This window comes from Leptidea sinapis, chromosome 15, assembly GCF_905404315.1.
Source record: "Leptidea sinapis chromosome 15, ilLepSina1.1, whole genome shotgun sequence".
Taxonomy (NCBI): Eukaryota; Metazoa; Arthropoda; class Insecta; order Lepidoptera; family Pieridae; genus Leptidea; species Leptidea sinapis.
The window spans coordinates 10275770-10301066 of record NC_066279.1 but is presented as its reverse complement, the minus strand read 5'-3'; the positions used below and the strand labels follow the sequence as shown (position 1 = coordinate 10301066).

The following is a 25297-nucleotide window of genomic DNA, read 5'->3' as shown; positions in this document are numbered from 1 at the left end:
GTTCACTGCGGTCAATGGCAACGACCTTGCTTTATAAGCCTTAAGGCTTTGCTTCGAGTGTGCAGTTTATTACAACTTGTGAACCTAATCTAATCATTTATGTCAACAAATCTTAATAAATATACGTGAGGAAAGCAATTTAAAATGTAAGTAGCAATTCAAACAAAATTATCATAGACATAATTATATCTTGATATTGAAAACAATTTAAATTTACAAAGTAAAACAAAAATATTAAACTTAAGGTTCATAGATATGTACGAGTGGCGTTCAATAAATAGTGAGAATGTGGTACAAGCTCTTTGGTAAAGCTCCAAGTCATGTGACTAGTAGGTAAAAAAATAATATATAAAATGGAGGTTTAACTTACATCAAGATGATGCCCGTAAACTTAACCGGGGTTTAAAAAAAAAACAAAAAACTATAATTTTATCTTATAAATAACCTCCTCCTGTTTGAAGTCGGTTAAAAATATTTTTCCGTGGTACAAAGAATATAATGTACTAAATAGGTAGTTTAATGATGAAACGCCTCCAATATATCATTTAATACCAAGCTATATACATATTTGATAAATTATCTAATTTATGTAATGCTGACAAGGGCAAAATTATTTCTGAATTTTATCGATTGTAAATTTCACACAGCATCAATGTTAATCTTAATAGATTAAGCAGTAAAGTGCGTAATGCTGCTCATTGAATACAGAACTTTAAATTATTTAAGTATTTCACCGTTTTCTGAACAAAGGAATAAGAATGTATGTCTGACATTTATTATATTATTATTGTCAAATTGTGTACAATGGAAAGAAGCATCATGAATATAAAGCTGAAGGCCAAGCAAAAATCAGAAAACCATCCGCAATAAATCGAAAGTGATAGATGCCCTTCAGCATATGAAAAGACTGAAGTGGAAATGGGCTGATCATGTGGCCAGATCAACAGATGGATGGTGGACAAAGCTGGTCACCAATTGGTCTGGACCACGAGGCAAGAGAGCCGGAGGACGTCCTAATGAACGATGGGTTGAGGAGATCATAAAAATTGCTGGAGAAAACTGAACTAAGAAAGCAAAGTCAAGAACAACCTGGAAATTATTGGAGGAGGCCTATACTCACCAGGGGCCTTTACTATGAAAATATTATATAAATGTATATTTTTATATTACGTTAGTTAAGGAAATAAAGGGCTTTATTATTATTATTGTAAAATGCTTTTATTCAACGTTTTTTTATATTATTTTAATTACTGAATCTATCTAACTTAGGATTCTTGCTAAATAAATTTAAACTAAATGAACTATTCAGGATGTCCTTTACTCATATGTATCATGGTCGTTTACTATATACATTATCAGTGAAAATGTATTTAAACAATAATATAGGAGGTTAATTATTTTTATTATTCTTGTTACAACTACTATATGATAGCTTAGCATTAAGATTGAGAACAATGTTATAAACAGCTCACATCAAGCTATCGGGTGTTTATTGAGAACTCCTAACTCATTATTTCAAAACATATATTAATTAAGTTACAGAAAATTTTAGTTACTTACGATTGAAGACATTTTTCAGTTTCGACTTTTTGTAATGATTTTTTAAGTATCACGTTGAGCGAAATGAAATCAACCAATAAAGAGCGCCGTTCATATCAAGCAGATAGCTTGATAAACCGCGATAGATATCAAACAGATAGAGTATCACACAATAGACTGGCAATAGGTACGCCCAAAACAATTCCGAGAATTATGTCTTTAAATTAATTATGACTAGCTGACTTGGCAAACGTTGTTTTTCCATAAAAATTATATATGTAAAATGTTCCTTGAGCTTTAATGTATCTATTACAAAAGATTTCATTGAGATCGGTCGAATAGTTTAAAAGTTATTAGGGAACATACAAACATACATTCTCTTTTACATATATAGATTTATTCGTTGGTGTCTCATAATATCGTGCAACATGTTATAAAATAGACGGAACCACATTTTTTTAAAGTTATAATGAATTTATGTAATTTTTAATGAACATTGATTTAAGGCCGGCAACGCTCCTGTGATGGTTCTGGTACTGGTAAGGAGCCTCCCACTCAATCAATTATGAAGTGCAGATAAAAATTGGATTATCAAGGAAACCATATTCTAGGGAATCACAATCACTGAATTAAAAAAGTAAGAATAGCGTTATATTGTAATAATTTCAGTGTTGGTCCTGATTTCCGTTTTACTGTTTTGGTTGAAACGCACGCAACTTAAAACCACAAGTCAAGAACAATACAAATTGAATGGTCAAGCACTCTAACGGTGCAACCGAATACCGGGGAAGCCTTTAGCGTGCGAGTAAGTATTATACAGAGAGATATCCCGTTATCTTTAAGACGTTTAACAAGCTAATATTACTTGTAAGGATGGCTAATTATTTTTATGTACCATCAAAGCAAACCTCAACGAAGCGATTATAAATTGGTAGGGCAATATCCCTTGACAATGTGGACAGTCTATTTAATAGTATTTCCCTGCCAACTTTTATCTCTTATTTCATCCCAAAGGTAAGGTTAAAGTTTCAAAATGCTTGATCAAATACTTATAAATTACTTCTTATCAATTGCCTAAATACAAAGTTTTATGGTGTCAACAAACAAACTTCCATCCCCTATCTCAACCCCTCCATTTATTTTTTCGCAATAACAAGTAGCCTATAACATTTTCCAAGCTCTAGTCTATCTTTGTACTAAATTTTATAAAAATTGGTTTAGTGATTTAAGCGTAAAAAAACTTGAAAGCGTAATAGGGCTTAATAATATTATGAACAATAATCTCCCACTTTAAATTTCATTTTATTATTAATTTATCATTATAAAGTTACACTTAGATAGGGAAAGATACATAAAAAGAAATACTATATATTCATTTTCATATGCTTCACTACATTATTTTTTTAAAACGTAACGGTTTTCATTTTGGACTTAGACCAGTTAAAGTAGTGCCCACTCAGTGCAAAAAAAGTATAGAACCAATACATTTTGAACTCGATTCCTTTTCAGGAAATATTTTGATACAGTCACCCAAAAAAATCTATGGCTTCAAATATGTTCATTATAAAATTGTTGAACAAGTTAAAAATAAAATATACTAATGCTCTGTATGTAATATCAACTCGCATTAAACTTCTACATACTGGCACTATAACGGTTAATACGTTTTTGTTGGAGCCGCCAACTAGTCGTCTCGCAATTTATTCCATTACGATTTCATTCCTAGAAAGGGAAGTGTGTTGTGTGACGGACATGACCTTATGATTTAATCACATTCTATCAATATGTAATCTAGCATGCAAAATATGCTTCATGGCAGATTATAATCAAAATATTATAGATTTCAATATTAATTCCACCTTCACACGACACGCCACAAATTAGGACATCATCCCCACCATCTGGACGTGTGGCGGTCTTCCACACTTCCAGGTTTTCAAGGAAATTTCTTCCACGTACTACAAAACTGTGGAATAAACTTCCTTGTGCGGTGTTTCCGAGACGATACGACCTTCAAAAAATCCGTGATTCCTCTGGTGTTTCAAGAGAATGTCGGCGGCGGTGATAACTTAGCACCAAGTGACCCATTCGTTTGTCCTCCTTCTCCATAAAAAAAATCGACATTAATGTCACAATTAATTCTCTCCTTAAAATTAATTTTAAGTCAACTAGCTAAGCTAATAATTAATTGTTGAGAAAACAGTAACAAATGTTCATTCAATTTCAAATAGCACTTGAAATAGAATCAATATCTAATTCCCCGAGATTGCCGACAATGTTTCCAACGAAACAAATGAATCTGAAGTTGAAAGTAAAGAAGCTGCAAACATCGTTAAAAGTGAATTGATGCTTGATGTGAACAAAGCGAGGCAATCTGACACACAATCGGCAGAAGGGAAGTGAGAGCATTTGGTGTCCATTTATCAATTGTAGACTTCGATTGAGCACCGCGCACAATGAGGACTATTCGTGAGACTGGATTTAAATAGAGCGAATTTGAATCACAACCTTTATAGTACATCAATTTACAATGTTTTAAGTGAAGGAATTTAACTTTGGCAAATTGTAACGTAGTCACAAGAAGTAGGGCACTTATTTGTTAACAACGCACAAATCAGGCATTTCTATAAAGTTACGTACCATATCTGGTATATATATAATATTATATAGTGTATATTACGGTCCCGGGTTCGATTCTCGGTAGGTGCAAGCATTTATATGATGAATATGAATGTTTGTTTCCGAGTCATGGATAAATATTTATGTATGTTTAAGTAAGTGTATTGTATTAAATATATCGTTGTCTCACACTCTCTGTACTATTCAGGCTATGGCTAATTTGGGGCAAGATAAATTGTGTATGAGTGTGTCAATATTATATTATTACTAGCTTACCCGGCAAACGTTGTTTTGCCATATCAATTATTTTAGAGCTAGACCGTTTCTTGTACAATGCAACATTTCTTTATATTTCTAAAACAAAATATTTTTTCTAAAATAAACGAAGCCTAAGTAACTCCTTATTACTTCAGCTACCTGCCAATAAAAGTCCCGTCAAAATTGGTCCAGCTATTTCAGAGATTAGCCGGAACAAACAGACAGACAGATGGGTAAAAATAGTAAAAAAAAAAATTTTTGTGTATGTACGTATATATATTCATAAACATGTAGTAAAAAACAGCTATTTCAATATTAAAAAACAGACAATGCAATTTTATTTAAATGTAAAGATTTTTTATATCATTCTAGATTACGACTTTTACAGCGGTTAAGAATAATGACGTTTAAAAAAATCAATTAATTATTTGTAATCACGATACCTGACGAGACATTTCATCTAGCTTTGGCTTAAATTTTTCTCAGAGTTTGGTAATTTTATTTGGCCAACATTATCAAATTTAATGGATGATTTTTTTGCTAATTCACCTTACTTTAAGAAGAATTTTATTTAACTCAGAATTTTAACAGGGATGATACACTGTAATTAAGATTATCAATAATATTGACAGAGTTTACCCTACATAATATATTATTTTATCAGCATTGTGATTCTTTTCTAAGATTGATAATTTAAATTCGTCAATCATTCTCGTAAATTGCGTTCAATCAAAATCAAATTATTCACAATCATCCCACGTAATTGAAGGCATATTGTACAAGGAAATTAATAACACTCAAACCCATTGAATGGTAGACACTTCACGATGAATAGAAATGAGTCATTATTTCCAAACATTTTTCGATAACACCCACAAGAACAATGAGGATGATAAATAGAGACAGACAAGAAACAACAATAAATATGATTCAACTACGCCATTACTGATGTAATTGAATGTGGAACAGTACAATTGGATACTCAATGTTTAAATATCAATTTATGATATAATATATGAACTTGTCTCTTCTACGTTGAAAGTCAAGCCATAAAATTCTATTAGAAATGTCTACAGTAGTAGATTGTATTCAAAATATAAAACCTTTTCAAATTGAAAGTGACCACGGGTTTTAATGTCAACGATGTAAAGATAAAATCTACTGTTTTCTTCTCATTTCGAAAATCAACGAACCTATCATTATATTTTAACACTTCATTATATGCAAATATATAAATTACTAGCTGACCCGACGGACGTTCTTCTGTAGATAATAAAAAAAATACTGTTACATAGGAATTTCCCAATAATACACATCGCGGACAAACAACGTGACACGTAAAGAGGTATTATCAGAATAGATATAAATAATTAAGTTTTGCAATCCGCTTATGATTGATATATCTACTAAACCCAATTACTCCTAGGGTGTTTTTTATCAACTTACTTTATATTCTTTTAACTTACTCGTGTAAGTCATGACGTATTGCTTCACAAAGATGGTAAATAAAATAATGAAACTGTAGAAATTGATTAAAACGAGTGCCAATCAATGGCAGAGAGTTTCTCTCCACTTTTTCTCAATAAAGCTCAACATTTTCCGAGGTGATGGTACATGGCAGAATTTATAATTTGTATCATTCTTTGACCTAATTGAATAAAACTGATCTAATTTGATTTAACTACGTATACACAATTAAAATTGAAAAAATAAAATTTTATGAACGATGCGGGATCTCGCGTTCCGTGCGAGTGCTCCTCGAACTAAGCTAACCGTTCGAGTGACGTTTCGTCATAAAATCTTGCATGGTTTGTTCAACTCTCAGGTTGTGGCTTTATCTACAGAATCTACTTTACAGTTGATAGTAGTAGTAGTTTATGACGGTACGTCACTCGAACGGTTGGCTCAGTAGAAAGAGCGCTCGCACGGATGCACGGTACGATAGAGGTTTCGAGTCTCGTATTGTTCATAAAATATTGGTTTTAAATTTTATTTGTGTATTAATCCTAGATGAAAGAGTTATCACTTTAAAATCTTAACAAAATGTTTACTACATATAAGTAAATTTATGATCAAAAATCACAAAAATCGAAAGATAATACACATCTATACAGTATCTATTGTCCGCTAAGTAGTTTGTAATGGACACAGTAGGTAACAATGACCTGACTACCTGTACATTAAGACCTGATTGGCTTCTATTCTCCTTTTGTTGGCGTCGCGTCTGTGTAATGACAGCTATAGCCACAATAGTGAATACGCTTCCTAATGGATCGCTTTATGCAAAAGCTCTTACTTGAGTATCGGCGGGATAAAAAGTTAAAAGAGTGTCAATAAGTTTCTTGCTACTTCTTCTCATTAGCTCAACCCTTTACGAAGTAGCGGTAAATTCAATAAGTAACAATTTTTTTTGTTTGACATTCATAAGTGTCAATTCCGTGACCTACCTACATGAATAAAGTGTTTTTGAATTTGATAGATATATTATACATCTACAAGCAATTGTTCAATTTCAGTCTTCATATTTATTTCATGCGGTCCAATTTTCCAATCTTGTTTAAAAAGTATTTGGGATTTATTACACTTATTCTCTCTCTTTCAGTCTTTGCAAAGGATGCCGTGAAGCAGTAATGTGTAAGCATTTCTGTGTTTCAATCTGAAGGGCGCCGTAGCTAGTGAAATTACTGGGCAAATGAGACTTAACATCGTATGTCTCAAGGTGACGAGCGCAGTTGTAATACCGCACAGAATTTTTAATGGGTCTTTCAAGATTCCTGAGCGGCACTGCTTTGCAATGGACAGGGCGTATCAATTCCCATCAGCTGAACGTACTGCTCGTCTTGTCCCTTGTTTTCATAAAAATTTCTAACCGATATTGTAAATGCATTGCGAGCTTGATTGATTGTTTTTTGTTATCATTTCATGGCGTCACCTTTATATCAATCATCATCAAATTGTCACACACATTGTCAGAGGAACAGAACTGGACATAGGCTTTATTTTAACGCATAGACTCACAATAAACTAGCGTATAAACGACCTGACAGCCAGGTAAAGCATGACCAATTAATTAAACTTATCAATCTGTGCGTTAGTGGTTTTTTTATGGAAAAGTAGGAGAAACGAGCGTACGGGTCACCTGGTGTTTTCTCATTCTCTTGCAACACCAGAGGAATCCCAGGAGTGATGCCGCCCTTTAAGGAAGGTGTACGCGCTTTTATTGAAAATACACATGGCGTATCGTCCCGGAAACACCGCACAAGGAAGCACATTCCACAGCTTTGTAGTAGGTACGTGGAAGAAAGCTCCTTGAAAACCGCATTGTGGAGGACTGCCACAAATCTATCATGGTTTAGTGTTCAATATACTAAGCAGCTAATGTGAAGCGTGGCTGACTGTTGACGACTTGTCAATCAAAATTGGTTACAATAACAACAGATCCGCTTACCTTTTCTTTCTTTCTGTATCTCCGTTACACATATTCTTCTTACTCGCACGCTTATTTATCTATCTATACTCTATATTGTATGTCTATGTTTTAAAGAGATCACAATTATCAAATTCCATGCAAACTGAATTATAAATTAGTTTAGTAATTAGTGAAAATAACCTTAAAGCATTTGTTATTTTTTAAAGTGATAACCCTCACTTCTGGCATTAAATACACAAATTAAATTTAAAAACAAAATTTATGAACGATGCGGGACTCGAACCCGCGTTCCGTGCGAGCGCTCTTCCAACTGCACCAACCGCTTGAGTCACGTAAGGTTCATAAATCTTGATATGTCTTGTTCAACTCTCAAGTTGTGGCTTCATCTATATTCTATAGGATCTACTTTAGAGTTGATAACCTGCTCACGCCCAATATTTGCATATTAGGAAATTGATTTGAGATGTTGCTCTTTCAAATCTAAACAACATGTTATTTTTTTAACTGATAAGTGAACACGTAAGAAAATACGGGGGAAGAGCGCGCATGGAACGCGAAAGGTCGCGGATTCGAGTCCGGCATCGTTCATAAGTTTTATTTTCAAATTTAATTAATGCGCTTAAAATCTTGCTTCTTATACAAAACATACAATACGTTTAAATAAATCTTACCAAGTCCGCTAACACTGTTTTTAAGTTTTATGAAAAAATCGAGAGGCTACATAATTAGCAAATATATATTATATACATTAATATATTCGTGAGTCGCGAGAGTACAAAAATCTACAGCAAAAATAACAAAATGTATAATAGAACCGGCCACGTTCATAAATTGTGATATTAATTGAAATCTACGAGAGCCGCGGGCACAGATAATTATGAACTTTTCACATAAAAATAAATGATTACATAGACCTTGTACAAGTTGAACCTGGTTAGGATTAACTTGGGGCTGAATCATTGGCATCTGTTCGATTTGTACTGGATTATTGAGGGATTTTAAGTAATAACTTGTCCTATGTGTAGCCTAACTTAAAAATAAAAAAAATCATTGTTTGAGAATTTAAAAAATTCCAAGGGGCTGTTTGTCATTTTTCATTTTTTTACCACATCGGGCTTAAACAAATTATGTATATTATTAAAAAAGAGCGCAAAAAAGAATGCTGGAAAAGTTTATTGCGCCGCTTTTTCTCTCTCCGAGCGTCATTTGTTTCCGAAGCGGTGCTAGTGTTAGAAGTGACATCAAAAATAATTCTAAAGGTATCAATTTTGAGGAAATAAATGAATTAAACTTTTATGCTTTTTTCTGCATTTTATTAAGAATTTTGGGATTAAGAACATTTATATATAAACTAGAGGACCCGACAGACGTTTAAATTTGAAAACTCGGTCCAGACGTTAGGAGGAGATCACTAAGATACCTACTTAGGAGAATTATATATGGACTGTGTAGAGAATCTAAAACAATCTCAAATTTCACTTTAAAAAAAAATCATCAAAAACGGTCCAGCCATTTAGAAGATAGTGCAATTGTGACTCTAAACCATTCTCGAATCCACTTGAACACACACAGAAAATTTCATTCAAATCGTTCCAGCCGTTTTAGAGGAGTTCACTGTCAACACAGGTACAGAAGAATGATTATATAAATATGGTGCCTCTCGTACTTTAATATACTCTATCTGAAACTTATATATGTGAGATCCCACTAACTATGTTATATTTAATTCTTGTTGAAGGGATGAATAAGTAATCTGGTCCCGGGGTTATTACTTCGGAGAAACGAGTTCCTGGCGACAGTAATGGTTCCCTGAGCACTCGGCAACTGTTACTAGTCGCCAAGTCTATGCATTATTATATAATTTACTCTGCTTATTATTTACCAGTGGGAGGCTCCTTTGCACAGAAAGCCGAGCTAGATTATGGGTACCACAACGGCGCCTATTTCTGCCGTGAAGCAGTATTGTGTAAATATTACTGTGTTTCGGTATGAAGGGCGCCGTAGCTAGTGAAATTACTGGGCAAATGAGACTTAACATCTTATGTCGGAAGGTCTAATATTGAGTTTTTTAAGAATCCTGAGCGGCACTGTATTGTAATGGGTAGGGCGTATCATCATTTATTACCATCAGCTGAACGTCCTGCTCGTCTCATTCCTTATTTTCTTTAAAAAAAAACTACCAGTGTATTTTTATATTTGACATTCAGAAATGAATACACAATAAAATATTTAATCAACAAACATTTTAAATTCCAAAAGCGTGAAAAAAAAGATTCATCAAAACTGGTTCACAAAACAAACAGTCGAATTGCATGTCTTCGTCTCATTTGTATCTGATTTAAAATATTTACGGACGATAAACTAAAGCAACCAATAAGAACAAATTTATAAAGCTTTTAGATATTTGCAAAGGAACACTTCCAAGTTAATATAATGCATTCGATTAATACGGTAGCTATGAAAATAAAACGAACCGGAGGCTTCAAAGTGGCTGAGTGTTGCAGTGGAGGCAAGTGCGGCCTTCGAAAGTGGTTGATAAATATTAATTCATACTCATACATCCTGTGCATAACATTTTATATCAACCGTGTGTACACGTAATTGTAGCGACATAATTTCTACATCCAGTGCGTTATTATAACATGTTGCTACTCTTTCATTCTATCATTTACTATCATTATGAACCGTGATATTAAATCACATATATTCGAGTATATTACATTTGACTATCAATCATGAAAATGAATATATTTCTGTAATTTAATAATTAACCCAAAAGAAATGTAAACTTTATTATTAATAATTAATTATCAATGTTTTTCTATATATTATTAAGGGACATATATCATTCGCAGTCTGATAGCGGAACGGCAAAAGTGTGCTTAAAGACAATGTAACCACACTTTTGTCCTTAGTCGTGTGTCAACCAACAGCTGTCACTGTCAGAATCATTCAGAACTGAATAAATGTTTTACATTGCTGCTTATTAACCAAGAATATTTTAGCAACTGGAGTAACTGCGGCAATGTATAGACATAAGCAGTCAAGGTTACTTTGGTGTAATTTGTGGCATGTTTCATATTTCGATTTTGTTTTTATAAGACGTATTCGTCTAAATTTTATAGAATGTCATTGATATTAATGGATAGAGATGTGTCAAGTCGACTTACTAAATTGAGTTAACTCGAGTTGTGCTAGGTTCGACTTAAATAGAATTGAATTCTCCCTAACTCGTGTTTGGCTTACGGTAAATAAACGAATTAAGCGAAAGAGCGAGAGCGTAATAACGCGAGCCAATTCGCTCGCTGTGGGTGGTTAAATACTCCCGCCCGAATCACACTTTTTGATAATGTATTTATTTTTTTTGTGATAGTAAGGGACGATGCAGTGCCGTACAGGATTCTTGAAAAATCCAAAATTCTGAGCGGCACTACAATTGCGTTCGTCACCTTGAGACGTAAGATGTACAGTCTCATTTGCCCAGTTATTTCACTAGCTATGGCGTCCTTCAACACGGTAGTGTTTACACATTACTGCTTCACGGCAGAAATAGGCGCCGTTGTGGTACCTACTACCTACATATGTGGGTACCTACTGTTTAAAGTTAGACTGATATTATTTGTGAAGACTTCTATATACCCAACTAGTATTATTGTTACTTCTATAACTAAACCAAAATAGTGTGCAAAAACTCTAATGAGATTTTAAAAATATTATATGCAAACTATAAAAACCATTTTATTTCAATCTACAAATGAAATTTAACAGTTCAATTCTCTGTTAGGGCAATAATATCCGAACAGGATTGAAGAACAATCAAGTAAAAAAGTAATTTGTAACAAATCATATACGTAGTTTCTTCCTGCTAACTTCTGCGTAACTCAAATCTATTCCGAGTTACCTTAATTTAAACTCAAGTTAACTCGAGTCGTGTTTTTTCCGTGTTGGCACATCTCTATTAAAGAGTACTTAGGTACTAGCCATCCAGCTACATTTACGGCCGTTCCCAATATGTAGTCTATCTCTCACTTGAGATAAAAATCGTAACTATCATTGACTTTTCTGTCCCAATAAACTTATCGACGGTAACACACTGTCTGTCAATGGGACGACGTATAGCTTACCAGCGATATAAAGTTTGTATGGAAATTGTAATTCACGCGTATCAATATAAGGCGATAAGAATGACTTATAGGGTATATTGGGACAGATTCAGATTATTGACAGTAGAAGGTAGTTATTTATCTCTATCTGTAGATAGTATATTGGGAACGAGCGTTAAAATGATCGAATGCCGAATTTGTTATAATTAAAAAGGAAATAAACAGCATTTCAAATCAAGGGATATAATTATTTTAAGTTGTTACGCTTGACTTTTTCACTCAAAAACCGTTTGAGCGATGACAAGCTGTTGTTGAAAACGATTGTTATTTGACAGTCGTATTTAATTACAACTACTGTCCATACTATAATTACAGTCTACAAAGTGATAAGTTTTCGAGTAATATTTTTATATTATATCGCCTGAATACATTGAATAAGAGCAGTGCAGGACCGATCGTCGCTCGTGGAGATCTTTTATTTATTTATTATTGGTCTACCGGCCATTTTTCATAAAAATAATTCTCAAACAATAAACAATTTACATTCCATGCACAGGGTATGCAAAATCATTTAAAAGTAAACACTGCATGCTAATTTCGCTTATTTATTTACTTTATAAATCTAAAAGCGAGTTAAAAACTAAAACCAGAGAAAAAAAAGAATTTGAAAGTCTGCAAAAACCTTTGGGGGGAGCCTTGTCCAGCAGTGGTCATCTTCCGGCTGATGATGATGAATATTCTTATAATACATTAAGGACCTGAGTGGCCAAACTCTGCTCGATGTGAAAACGCGAAAAAACACGTAATACCTAACTCAGACTTAATTATTTTGTATTAATATTACATTATAACGTATAATTATGTAGTGATTTTTTCATTTAATTTTGCACTTTCAAACGGTAGTAAAGATTTTTTTCACCATTATTTAAAACTGCTTATAAACATTATGATTTAATGCTGTATTATTGCTGTATTTAAAAAAAAAATGTCCATTATTTCTTGTTTGTAAATAATAAACTAAATATATTATTACAAAAAAAATTCAAACCAATTTACTATTGAATGCATAATATTCAATCGCAAATTCACTGCTGAAGTCATGAAACATAACTTTCATAAAACTAAATAAGAATAGGAGTCATTATTTCAACAATTAGTTATGTTTTGAAAGTGATAACTCGCACTTCTGGGGTTAATACACAAATAAAATTTGAAAACAAAATTTTATGAGCGATGCGGGACTCGAACCCATGACCTCTCGTGTTCCGTGCAAGTGCTCTTCCAACTGAGCTAACCGTTCAAGTGATGTATCGTCATAAACTCTTGTATGCTTTGTTCAACTCTCAGGTTGTGGCTTCATCATGGGTTCGAGTCCCGCATCGTTCATAAAAGTTTGTTTTCAAATGATTATTTAATTAACTATTTTCTTTATTCCATTACTGAGAAATAGAAACGCAAAGACAGGTCGGAGTAAAAACTGAAACGTCGACGAAGTTAACACAACAATCAAGAGAATGACCGGCAATCCAAGCCACTGTTAAAAACAAGAACGGACCCGCCGTACATCAACATCAAACGGCGTAGAGATACACGCGAAATGCGGTCGGAACGTGTATTTTAGTTGCAAGAAAACATTTGCAGATAAAATAACGTAGGAACGTTAGATATTGCGGGCAGTTGAGATAGCAGCGGGTTTTGCGCATTCCATAAGTGTGCAACGAATCGCTTGTGAATTCCTTTTCGTGGTAAATATCTCTATTTACAGATAACGCCTGTTGACTTCAAGGTAATAATTGCTTTTACAACTAAAACCAAAACATCTTAAATCTTTTCAAACAAACAATAAATCGTTATCTCTATTTTTCACCAGTGGAGCTTTAATAAGAAGATGTGGCTACAAACTCATTGCCATTCTTTTAAATTAATATTTACAGCTTTATCATTCAATACTTTATATTAAACTATGTATATAAAGTCATACAACAAATGCATCATACAATTTCAAGACAGTCAACATTGTCTAGAATTTAAGAAATATGTTTTGCATCAACGATCAATGAGTGCAACGCATAACACAGCACTGTGTAGTAAGTTAAAAATTTAAAAAACCCTGAAGAATTTCTTTTCTATCTTGAAAACTCCTCGATCACGTCACCTTTAAAATTAAAAAAAAAAAAACAATAAAATCGGACCATTAATTTGTGAGTCTTATTTATTTAAAAAAAAAACAACAAATACATAGTACTTTCTTTGATTAACGCGAATGTTACACTTTTAAATAAAACACTTTTAAAGGATTAAAACGCGTGTAATTTAACTTTGTTTTACATTAAATTTTTACGTAAAAGTTACATTTTATCAATATTTTACTTAAACTGACGTTGCAAGACCTTTCCAGATCAACTGCAGATAAAATGAGTCAAGACAGTATCTGTCATAGTTGTCATTATGAAGTATAGCTGTTATTTGCTGTAAACAGATGGTTTTTGTCAAAATTTACTGACAGTCTCCTATTCTTTTTTGGTATGTGTAGTTTTGGGTTTGAACTTAGAGATTATTTGATCCCAGATGTTATACGGTCGAAAATTATCTAACAACTGCGATCTAACGCCTAAAATAACTATGAAAATTTAACTTTTACGCAAAAATCTAATGTAAAAACATAGTTACAATAACACGCGTTTCAATCCTTCAAAAGGGTTTTATTAAAACATATACACACATTAACTCTGGGATAATTATATGAGTTATGATGTCAAAGACATACATACTGATTCAACACTCCCATTAAACTTATAATTGATGGTATTTTAATAATGAAGTAAGATAAAAACTATTGAATAAGTAGCTTAACCATTACGAAATGTGGCTAACATACGTAGTTTCCACACCGGAATGTAAAATAATTGTGATATATAAGCTAATGAATGGACCTAATTCAAATGCCAATTATTAATGTAGATTTATTTATCGTATGATAAAATAATATGTTTATGTAAGTTTTAATTACAATTTCATAAACCAACACACCATAGGCGTTTAACATTTATTAAATACTAACTTAATGATAGTATGAATCAGTGAACAATATTGACATTAAACTAGTGTTTTACTATTGGTAATAATTTTTATTACTTTAAAAATTTTCTTTGCAGTAATTATGATTTATGATAAATTATATATTTTTGTGTTATAGCAAAAAAGATAAACATGCGTTGAACACTTGTTTAAAAATGTACTATTACAAATCTGTGTCTTTATGTTGTGTAGCGTTAAACAATCTTTAGACATTGCTTATATTTGAATACGAGCCAAAGCTTGTTTAAGTTGGGTCTTAGGTATCTTCTCAGTTAAGATTGTACTTCGTTAGAATTTATACAAAAAATTGCTGGATCGAACTGGATCGCGTGAGAATTAACGAACGCTCCCTCAGTGAATGGTTATCTTAACGACGTTTTAGAAACACAAGCTAAACACTGTTTTTAATTGAAAAAGATAAACTCCATAAAGAAATATTTCAACAAAATCCAAATAAGTGCACGATATTAAGCCGCTCGTCGACCGTAACGGGTTCACTGCTACAAACAACGTGTACTTTAATATTAAAATAATAAAACTAGTATCGCTTATTAAAATTCCAGATCTCGGTAAATATTTCAACATGCTCTAAAGATCACTTAAATGATAATTTTTTTTAATAAAATGAAGGCCACCTGCATTCTCCTTACATATTTTATAATAAAATTAATAAAGCTTTCATTTTCTCTGAACTTTATATGAATTATTTATCATACATTCTTAGCCTTAATTTAGTAGTTAATTAGTCTTAAATATATGGTAACTAGTAATTGCCCGTTGCATTCGCAACTTAAGGTTTTATCTCAATACGAGGACTGCCTGTCAGCCATTAAGTTGGTATAGCGACATCCCATTCTGCACGGACGCACGCCAAGAGGGGGAAGATATTAGTAGGATAATATGAATGAATTGGTATCAACTAGCAGTTCAGGCTGTATTGTGACATGGGAACGGAGAATTCTGGTAACTTAAGAATAAACGACAATTTCTGAACGACAAAAATCAGAAATGTACGAAAAGTTATGTTAATGTGAATAATAAAACACGGGTTATGGACAGGTTGTTTGATGAGTAGCACAGAAAAGAAAACAAGGAAGGTCTCACAATGGTACCTAAGGAATGGGAAAAGGCGCAGAGGGAGACAAATAAAGAGATGGATAGAATGTGACTAGCCCAAAAGTTGAAGAACAACGGCACTGGATCGAAGAAAACATAAACTAGAATAGGCATATTAATAATAATAAAAAAAAAAATCTTGTAATTAACTTATTCTTTGGACTGCATAGTTTTCATAGCTTATTTAATGACATTTCTAACAAAATGTTTGTATTACAAAAAAGCACTTACATTGAAATAGCTTGCGTAGGTTTCAAACTGAGGAGAGGCGTACCTGGAAAAATAATAAAACATATAATTTATAAATTTTAAATTATTAAAATTGTCATACATGCCACACTACAATAATTGTTTATCATCAAAGATAAGTTTTAGATTATTATCACAATTTATTTAATCAAGTATATTAAAGTAAAAATGTATATCATAGAATCGAAAACAATGAGCACGGGCATTACCTTGAAAAGTACTCAATAAAGTTAATATTATATCAATATAGTGGAGACAATTATAAATTGAAAATTTTTATTTTTGAACGCCGAATGAATGAAATAATATAAAATGGAATATTTCTTTATAATTTGCGAGAAAGTAATTAATCTGCTGCAATTATTTTTTTTCAGGCATTTCAACCCTTCAAGAAATCCTAATACAAAATCAGCCTGTCTGGAATCTTTATTTTAGAAATATTATACTTAAAAAAGGTGAATTCATGACAACTATAAACATAGGCGTTAATTTTATTTATAATCTTATGAAAAATAGAATACATATAATTGGTATACTATATACATGTAGTTACGAATTATATATATATATATATATATATATATATATATATATATATATATATACAGTATACATGGTATAATTTGTTAAGTATATACCTAATTAGACTCTTATCTAAGACCATAAAAAGGGGGCGGCCGTTGGAAGAACTAATAATGCTGTTAAAGGAATCGCCGAAATCCTGAGAGGAAACAATAATATTTTTGCAAGAAATGAAGATTCCCGCTACGACTCTGTCGCGAACTAAAACTTGGTGTTCATCGTCGATATACAGGACATACATTTAGTCAATCCCTGAGAAGGTCTCGATCACACCGGAATGTATCATTATTGTGATAAAAGCTAATGAACGGAGCTACGTAACTCAAATGCCAATTATCTGAAAGTGTCTCGATCAAAATGCTTGCTGTGCCAATTCGCAGGTGAAAAGTATAGTAATATCATTTTCACTGTTCAAATGCAATTAAGCAAAATGACAAATTATACGTTCCCCTTCCTAAAGAAGCTTCACAAGTGTTCGGGAAAGTGCAATGTGGTCATCGTTTTGAGTCAGTTATAGTTTAGTTAAGGCGGGTTATAAAGGAGTCAACTTCATTCTCGTATAAAAAGAGTGAAGAGACTGTATTTGATCGTGTTGTAAAACCTCCTAGCAATACGTTCTTTCAAAAGGTACCTTGGACTATCCAAAAAGACAGCAAATTGTCAAAAAGCATGAACTAGCCAAGCTTGGCTGAAAGTCAACGTTTCGGAATTCATAGTCAAAGTCAAATAAGCTTTATTCAATTAGGCTAAAACTAAGCGCTTTTGAATCGTCACTACAAATATTTATTAATGTCTCAATTTATCATATGTTCGAAAATAGTTGAGCTCGTGAGAAGGACATATTAGAAATTCGTCGGCCTCTCTTTTACAATGGCTGTAATATGCATAGCAAATTAGTGTGTAATGTGCTACACCCAATATATGATTTGTGTTTAAATAATATAAACTATTTCATAAAAAGTAATTAAGAATTAACTGTGTAAATATAAACTATCGTATATTGGATGCATTAACCTCTAGAGCTTGAATTCATTGTTTGTGTCATAAGAGACGAAAACTAGATATAGTCTATCCCAGGTGTAAAACCTATTAAAAAAAACAGTTTTAGAAGACATGTCCTACTCTAACGACACACCAACACTGCTTTTCCTTATAAAGTAGTCGATATTCGATTTAGAATCGATTGAAACAGAGTTGAATAAATGGAAAGCAAATTGTTAAAAAACAATATATAGCAGTGTAATGACCAACATTCTTCAAGCAATGTTATCCAACGTAGTTATTCATCATGAAGAGAAATATAACGATCTCAGCGCACCGCAAGCCGCAAAGAAATATCAATCGCAAATTGCAAATAAATTTGATCGCGGAAAATTGCAGGAATCAAAATACGAGCGTAGAAAACTCGTTTTTCGCTACTTTTCCATCAAATCTATTGTATTGGTTTTGCGTAATCGAAATGCGTTTTTGATAAGAAATGTTATCGTTACGAAAGTCGTTCGAGTATAAGGTGTGATTTTGCGGGATTTTATACCAATATTTTTTACTCTCCAGAAAAAAACACGAACCACTACAACATCAAACCTGTTTTTCCTTAACATATTTTTTTTTCACACTTTAAAAAAATGTCAATATAATCATTTTTTCTATAGACATAATAAATTAAAGGAAAATCAGCACTCAATAATATTATTAATGACTTGTTTTCGGAACGCTGCTAAAAGTTTGGTGTCCTCAACTATAACATTAACTAAAAATAATGTTAAAACATTGAACATTGACACGTTTAATTTACAAACGTATGCTTTTGTAAGTGTAAACAGGCATGTGTACGCAGCACACTATAGAAGTAAGGGTAGAGCAAGACTTGTATTATATAGATATTATATTCAGACTCAAGAAAGTTCTATTTATATGGATCGTTTACGTGGCATTTCAACAGGCCTTTTGTTTGATGTTTAGGCCAAAAGAAACTAACGGCCGTTCCCAATATTCTGTCTATCTCCGGTAGTGGCCTAGTTGAGATAAAAATCGTAAGTATCGTTGACTTTTCTGTCCCAACAAACTTATCGACGGTAACTCACCCACACACGCTGTCTGTCAATGGGAGGACGTATAGTTTACCAGCGATAGAAGTTTGTATGGAAATTGCAATTCACGCGTCCCAATATAAGGCGATAAGAATGACTTATCGGGTGTATTGGGACATCTTCAGATTATTGACAGCTTATTACTAACAGTAGAAGGTAGTAATTTATCTCTATCTGTAAATAGTATATTGGGAACGGCCGTAAATGAACTATGGTCGGGACGAAACCCTAATCTCGGTTATTTCAAAGGCTTTGGTAGTCAGGTATTCAAATGGCACAAAAAAACTGTACGATAGTTTATTTAAGCTGGATATTCTGAAATTAAAAAAGTTTGAACAATATATAAACCTAAAACTGAACTTCACGATTGATGAGATATAATGACAAATTGGAAATAAAAATTTAAGGACATGAAAGAGGACAATTCTCTAACCAGAAGCACTACTCTGAAGAAATATGTACAAGCATCAGTAAAGAAAATTGTATTCTAGAAAGCGATTTATCTAATTGATTATTATCTGTATAGTGTATAAAAAAACCTCAGTTGGTAGACCGTGACTCTGTGTTTCATTGGTGACACTTCAGCAGTTAATACAAAAGGAAAGTCTCGACAGAAATAAAATTTCAAAATACAATGTTTTGCACAAAACATAGACACCATAAGTACTCACAGCAGGTTACGAAATTGGAAATTCACTATAAAATTTGAATGCACATTCACCATGAAATATGCTGCTAAGTTTAATGTATTTAGCTTTAAGTATAGTAGTGGATAACACCCTGAAAAGTATTTCAATTCGATTGTATCTTGATAATGAATATTCCAGCCGTGCTGTCCTATAGACATTACGTCATATGGTCCTATAAGCAAATGCGAATAAAAAACTAAAACAATTTGATACTTTAGTGTATTGTTAGTTGAGATTTCTTTGTTTAGATTACTTGATGACGTAACTTCATGACGGTTACCATTTAGCTAAATAAAGCTAAGAATAGACATGGAAATTGCAAATTACTTAATATAATTTTTTTTTCTATTGTTACCTATGAAACTCAATTATTTTCATAGCAAATAACTATGTCATTATACTCAATTACACAATTTAGTTATTTTTAGTAGAAAATATTGTTTTGTTTTTATATAAGACGGGCAAGAGACTTTTATATAAGACGTGGTGGAAAGTGGTGAGGGAACCACTCATGGACATTAGCCAGGGGTCAAGCATTTACATTTAGTACTCTAATATTGAAGGTCTCTAAGTCGTATCGGTTCGGGAAAACCCATTAATATTACTCAAAATTTGTAATACAGCCCATTTTTTTGAGTCATAACGGTCATCTCCTCTCCCTATGACATCGTTAATAATGTTAACAATCACAAACTGTCGCAACGTACTCCTTACTTAGATATGTTAGCGGCCTTTCGTTGCCCCGTTGGCAATTAATCTATAATCAAACCTACTGCCTATTTACTACCTATTTTACTTCTTTACGTAAACTAACAGTCTATCATTATAAATATTATTCTGTTTTGGGGCCGAAATTGCTTTCGTTTTCTACTATACTGTTTTAATCTATTTTAAATGTTTGCCCTTAATTTTTTTTATGATTGATATGATATTGAATTGATACGCCCTGCCCATTACAATGCAGTGCCGCTCAGGATTCTTGAAAGACCCAAAAACTTTGAGCGGCACTACAACTGCGCTCGTCACCGTGAGACATAAGATAATTAGTAGTATTATAGTAATTTCACTAGCTACGGCGCCCATCAGACCTGAACATAGTAATTACTTACACATTACTGCTTCACGGCAGAAATAGGCGCCGTTGTGGTACCCATAACCTAACCGACATCCTGTACAAAAGAGGCTTCCACTGGGGCCGTTGCCTCCCATCCGGAGGGCGCTGGCTTGACGAACACCACGTAAAAATAGTATGGAATAATACACGTAAGGAAAACAAAGTGCGGCACATGCACACATGCAGAAATTTCAAATGCTGTATGTTAAGTCCTTCGATCATTTATACGTCTATATTGAATGTGACAGCTGTGATTACGTCAAAAAAAAATACGTTTGCAGTTAACCTCTATTTTGAGCAATGTACGCACACTAACACAGAGTGACATACAAATCGCGAGTGTAAGAGGTAGCTTGTCTCACATTAAAGTAAAAACCTAGGCTGTTTTCATCGGTTGTCTATTCATTAACTTATCTAAGTATCTTTATCTATCTATCTATCTTTCCAACTTGAATTAAAACTGGGAAACTAGCCCAGCTTGGTCGATAAAAAAACCTACAGCATCTAAAGGCTTAAGTCCAGGGCGGTCAACTTTCGGCAACGTTCTTTTTGAATACACTCCTACTTATTTACCTTTGAAATTTAAAACAGAAAGTGCCTACAATACCTTCAACAGGAAACTATAAAACCGTTGCCCATGGCAATACGACAAAATGTTCAACTACAATATTACTGTATCTTTTCAATTTGAAAGAATATAAAAACCACACAATGTTTCGCAAGTAGCCCGGCACAAATGCAGTTTCTCACAAGATGTTTGAACTTTCTCACGAGCCAACTAGCCCGCGGCGCTCTCTGACTCCAAGTTATACTTGACCGAAGTATGCACATACAAAACCAGATGGCAAGAAAATAGACACGACTATTCTATTTTTAGCGCGACATAACAGCCGATGCACTAAATTTAGCTTATCGATCTTAACTGATATAATCGATCAAGTAGTACTATAGTACTTATATCAAATGAGACAGTATTATTAATAAATAAGTGGTGTTTATTTTGCAAAATCGCACACACGTGAATCATTAGTCATTTTACTATGAATAAAGTTATTAAGCTTGGGAACTGTAATTAATAGACGCCCCCTTCCACAACCATGACACCGAAACACTAACGATGAACTCGACAAATTGAAGTGAATCATAAGAGTTAAGTGCGGGTTCAACCAGGTGATGATTTCTGCTAGTAAAGATATATTTATTTATATTAATATCGAAAGGTGAATGTCCACGTATAGCAGTAGCGGTCGCAAACCTGTTTCAAGTGCAGCTCCGCAACACGCATTGCACATTGATCCACATTAACTATTATAACTACTTACACTAATATTTTGTTAATCGATTTCAGTCTAAAAAAATACATAAAAGGCCAGGCCTTAAAGTCATACAGATAATTTAATGTCTTACATCAAAATTCCATCGTTTATGAATCGATTATGGAAAATATAGTGTAAAAGCTTAAGGTCAACTGGTCCCACTAAAGATAATCTGCTATTTGATAAAACCTATTAATAGCTAATTAAAAGTACTCAAATTTTCGGATAAGAAAAGAGCGTTTGTATATTTTTCTGCCAAAAATCAAGCACTCGTATGCTAACTAGTATCTATAGAAGTAATCTAATGAAAATTATGTTGAAAATATATTTAAAATTATACATAATATGTTGTTTTAAAAATAACATATGTTCTATAAACAGCACCCAAACCAAAATATTCGTTTATAAAATTTTGTCTATTCTTCATATTATGTTTATACAGGCAAAACGTAAAAACTACTGAATGTATTTTAATACTAATAATACTTTGTGGTTTGTTTTATTTTGTTCAACATTAATTACTATTATTCTTATCATTTCTGTCCTTAATACTCATTGCTACATTAACACCTCACATATCCTATTATTATATTTTATCTTAATAAAATAAAAATTCTTATGTAATAACAATATTCACTACGTTAATATAAATTATTTGCAAAAGAATCGTTCTTACTACTCAGTCTGCTAAGTAGCAAGAGCACTGTAAAACTAAAACCAGCATAAAACAGGTTATTGTACTACTGTACTAGTCCCTGATATGTTTTTATAGAATAGGAAGACTAACAAGGTTGTTGACACCAGATTACAGCGTAAGTACTTGTTTTAAAAACACAGGTTCTAGGTGCTTGGGTAAAGGAATTACCTTGACACGCAAAAACAAATAAAAAACGTGTAATGACTGTGAAACTTTCATCAAATACAAAACAATATAACATACATTGTCAAATTAATATCGAAAAAAAGAATAATATACTAAAAACATTTGGTAAAAATTCAAACAAAGTAATAAAAAATTCCTATAACAAGGCACTCGAGCAATTTATTGAACGTATGACCAAAATGATGATTGGAAAGAAAAAAGAAAAGTTGCTAAAATTCACCCGCATACTGTACGCGCAAAGGAAAATACGCCCAAACTCAACATGATAACGAGTATTTCAAACTGTGTGCAACCAATAAACACAATACAGGCTAATTTCCCTTTTAGATCCCCCAGCGTCCGCATCAGAAGTTTGACGTAAACGACAAATGGTTCCAGCAAACAGTTACTCAATGGATTTTTTTATCATTTAAGCAGTGTCAATCTCTATAGGCAATAAAGAATCGGATAGTAATTAGTTAATTAATTTAATGAAATAATAGTCGCAAACAAGTTTTAATTTACAGAAAGTAATCAAGCGGCGGAGACCGTGACATCTTTAATTGTTAAGAAATGATTACTCATAGTGTCGTAGTACGCAACATTATTTTTTCTGTTATCAACTGAAAATTTTGCAGACATATGAAATCGAAATGATGGGTCCTACAAGTTTTAAAATCTTTGAAAAATCTCAATCACTATTGAGGACTTGTATTTATGATTCAAGATAATAATATGACAAAGTGTACGCTCATCAAAGAATAAACATCTCAAAAGCACGATTGCTATTGAAATGTTTGCGGAGCAATTTGCACGTATTTATAGTTTCTACTGACTGACATTGACACTGACATTTTAGACGTAATATGTATTCCACAAATGTGACACAAAATATGTATATCATTTGACAGTAGAAGATGGCCATTAGTTATGAACATTGTACACATATATTGTAGTGCCGTTTTATATCAAACATAAAAAATCACACAACTCGAAAATTTTCTCTGTGCTATTAAATAATGCAACCCAATTTTTATGAAGATAATTAACCATAAAACTCACTAAACACTTAGATAATGTGCGCTGTAATCCAATAAAATCATATCATAATATTTTCTAATACTAAGGTAAGGTCGTGTAATAAGGAAAACATATAAACTTCTTTTTTATAAACTACTTCGAAAACCAAACACCATCACAGTTGGATCAATGCATACAATAAAAACAAAAAAAAGTGTGTGTGTACTTATGCATGCACGCAAGAGGTAATACTTCTTTGGCCTAACGAAGCAAAACTCATTAAAATGATTTATTCCTTGTGCTATTCTACGTTTTTAGAAAGAATAATCTTGTAAAAATCTGGCAAAGACGGCTTTGACAATTAATTTTAAATATCGAATACGGCTGTATGGGCTTGAACCCTTTGCCTGTCCTAATAATGGACGAAGAAACCAAAAAAAACGAATGACGCAAACGTAAGAAAATTTTAGGAACCAACTTCAACCTGTTACTTTTCTATTACAGTGATGCGCGCGCATCTTAAAATTAATATATCTTCAATAAACGTTCATAATTATTTAAAAGTAATTTGGTATTCTCACTGTATTAAAAGTTGCTGTTGTTTTCTTATAAATGCATGAAATTAGACTAATAAACATTAATCACCCCACATATTATCAACACACGCTGAATTAGCTACAGACAGATTACGAACATTGAACAGGAAACCTATTATCGCTGTTACTAATATTATAATGATAACATTATAACATTTCATTTGTATGGGCCATGTTCATTATATTTCAAGCAATTTAACGCTCAATGATAAACCGCTAGATATTAGTATTTTCTGTTGATAACGATGTGAGCACTTCGTTATAATAGTGATGTTACACCGATAAATAGATACGTGTACGTAAGTATATGTATGTATTTATATAGATAAGTACCTACATAACAAACAGCTGGCAGGTTTTCAAACGATACAGTTACAGTTTTTAGGTCATCACTCAGTGACCACAAGATTAAATAACGCTACGCACATTTTGTTTAATAAATCGCATTATTGTTATTAAATTCAAATTAAATTAAATTAAATTAGGCTTCACCCAATAATTTGCCGGACGATCAAAAAAAGTACAGTACAGAAAATTTATTGAAGTAGGCGTTACTTATCCATAATAATTTATCCATCATTATATTTCCGAAACCTTGAGTCTCGTGCCAGAGTTTGGCGAATCAACATCTAGCGA

At 32.7% G+C, this 25297-nt stretch overlaps 1 protein-coding gene across 5 annotated transcripts in view; it reads right to left on the bottom strand.

The window, feature by feature from the left end:
- The window catches only part of LOC126968463 (putative polypeptide N-acetylgalactosaminyltransferase 9), a 173278-nt gene that overhangs the window by 136020 nt on the left and 11961 nt on the right, over nt 1-25297 (bottom strand). For 2 of the 5 annotated variants that reach the window (XM_050813515.1, XM_050813514.1), the window contains exon 2: nt 16375-16417. The exons of the other annotated variants lie outside the window; for them this stretch is intronic. The gene's annotated coding sequence lies outside the window, so the exon portion shown is untranslated. The remainder of the gene's footprint in view (nt 1-16374; nt 16418-25297) is intronic. 5 annotated transcript variants of the gene reach the window in all.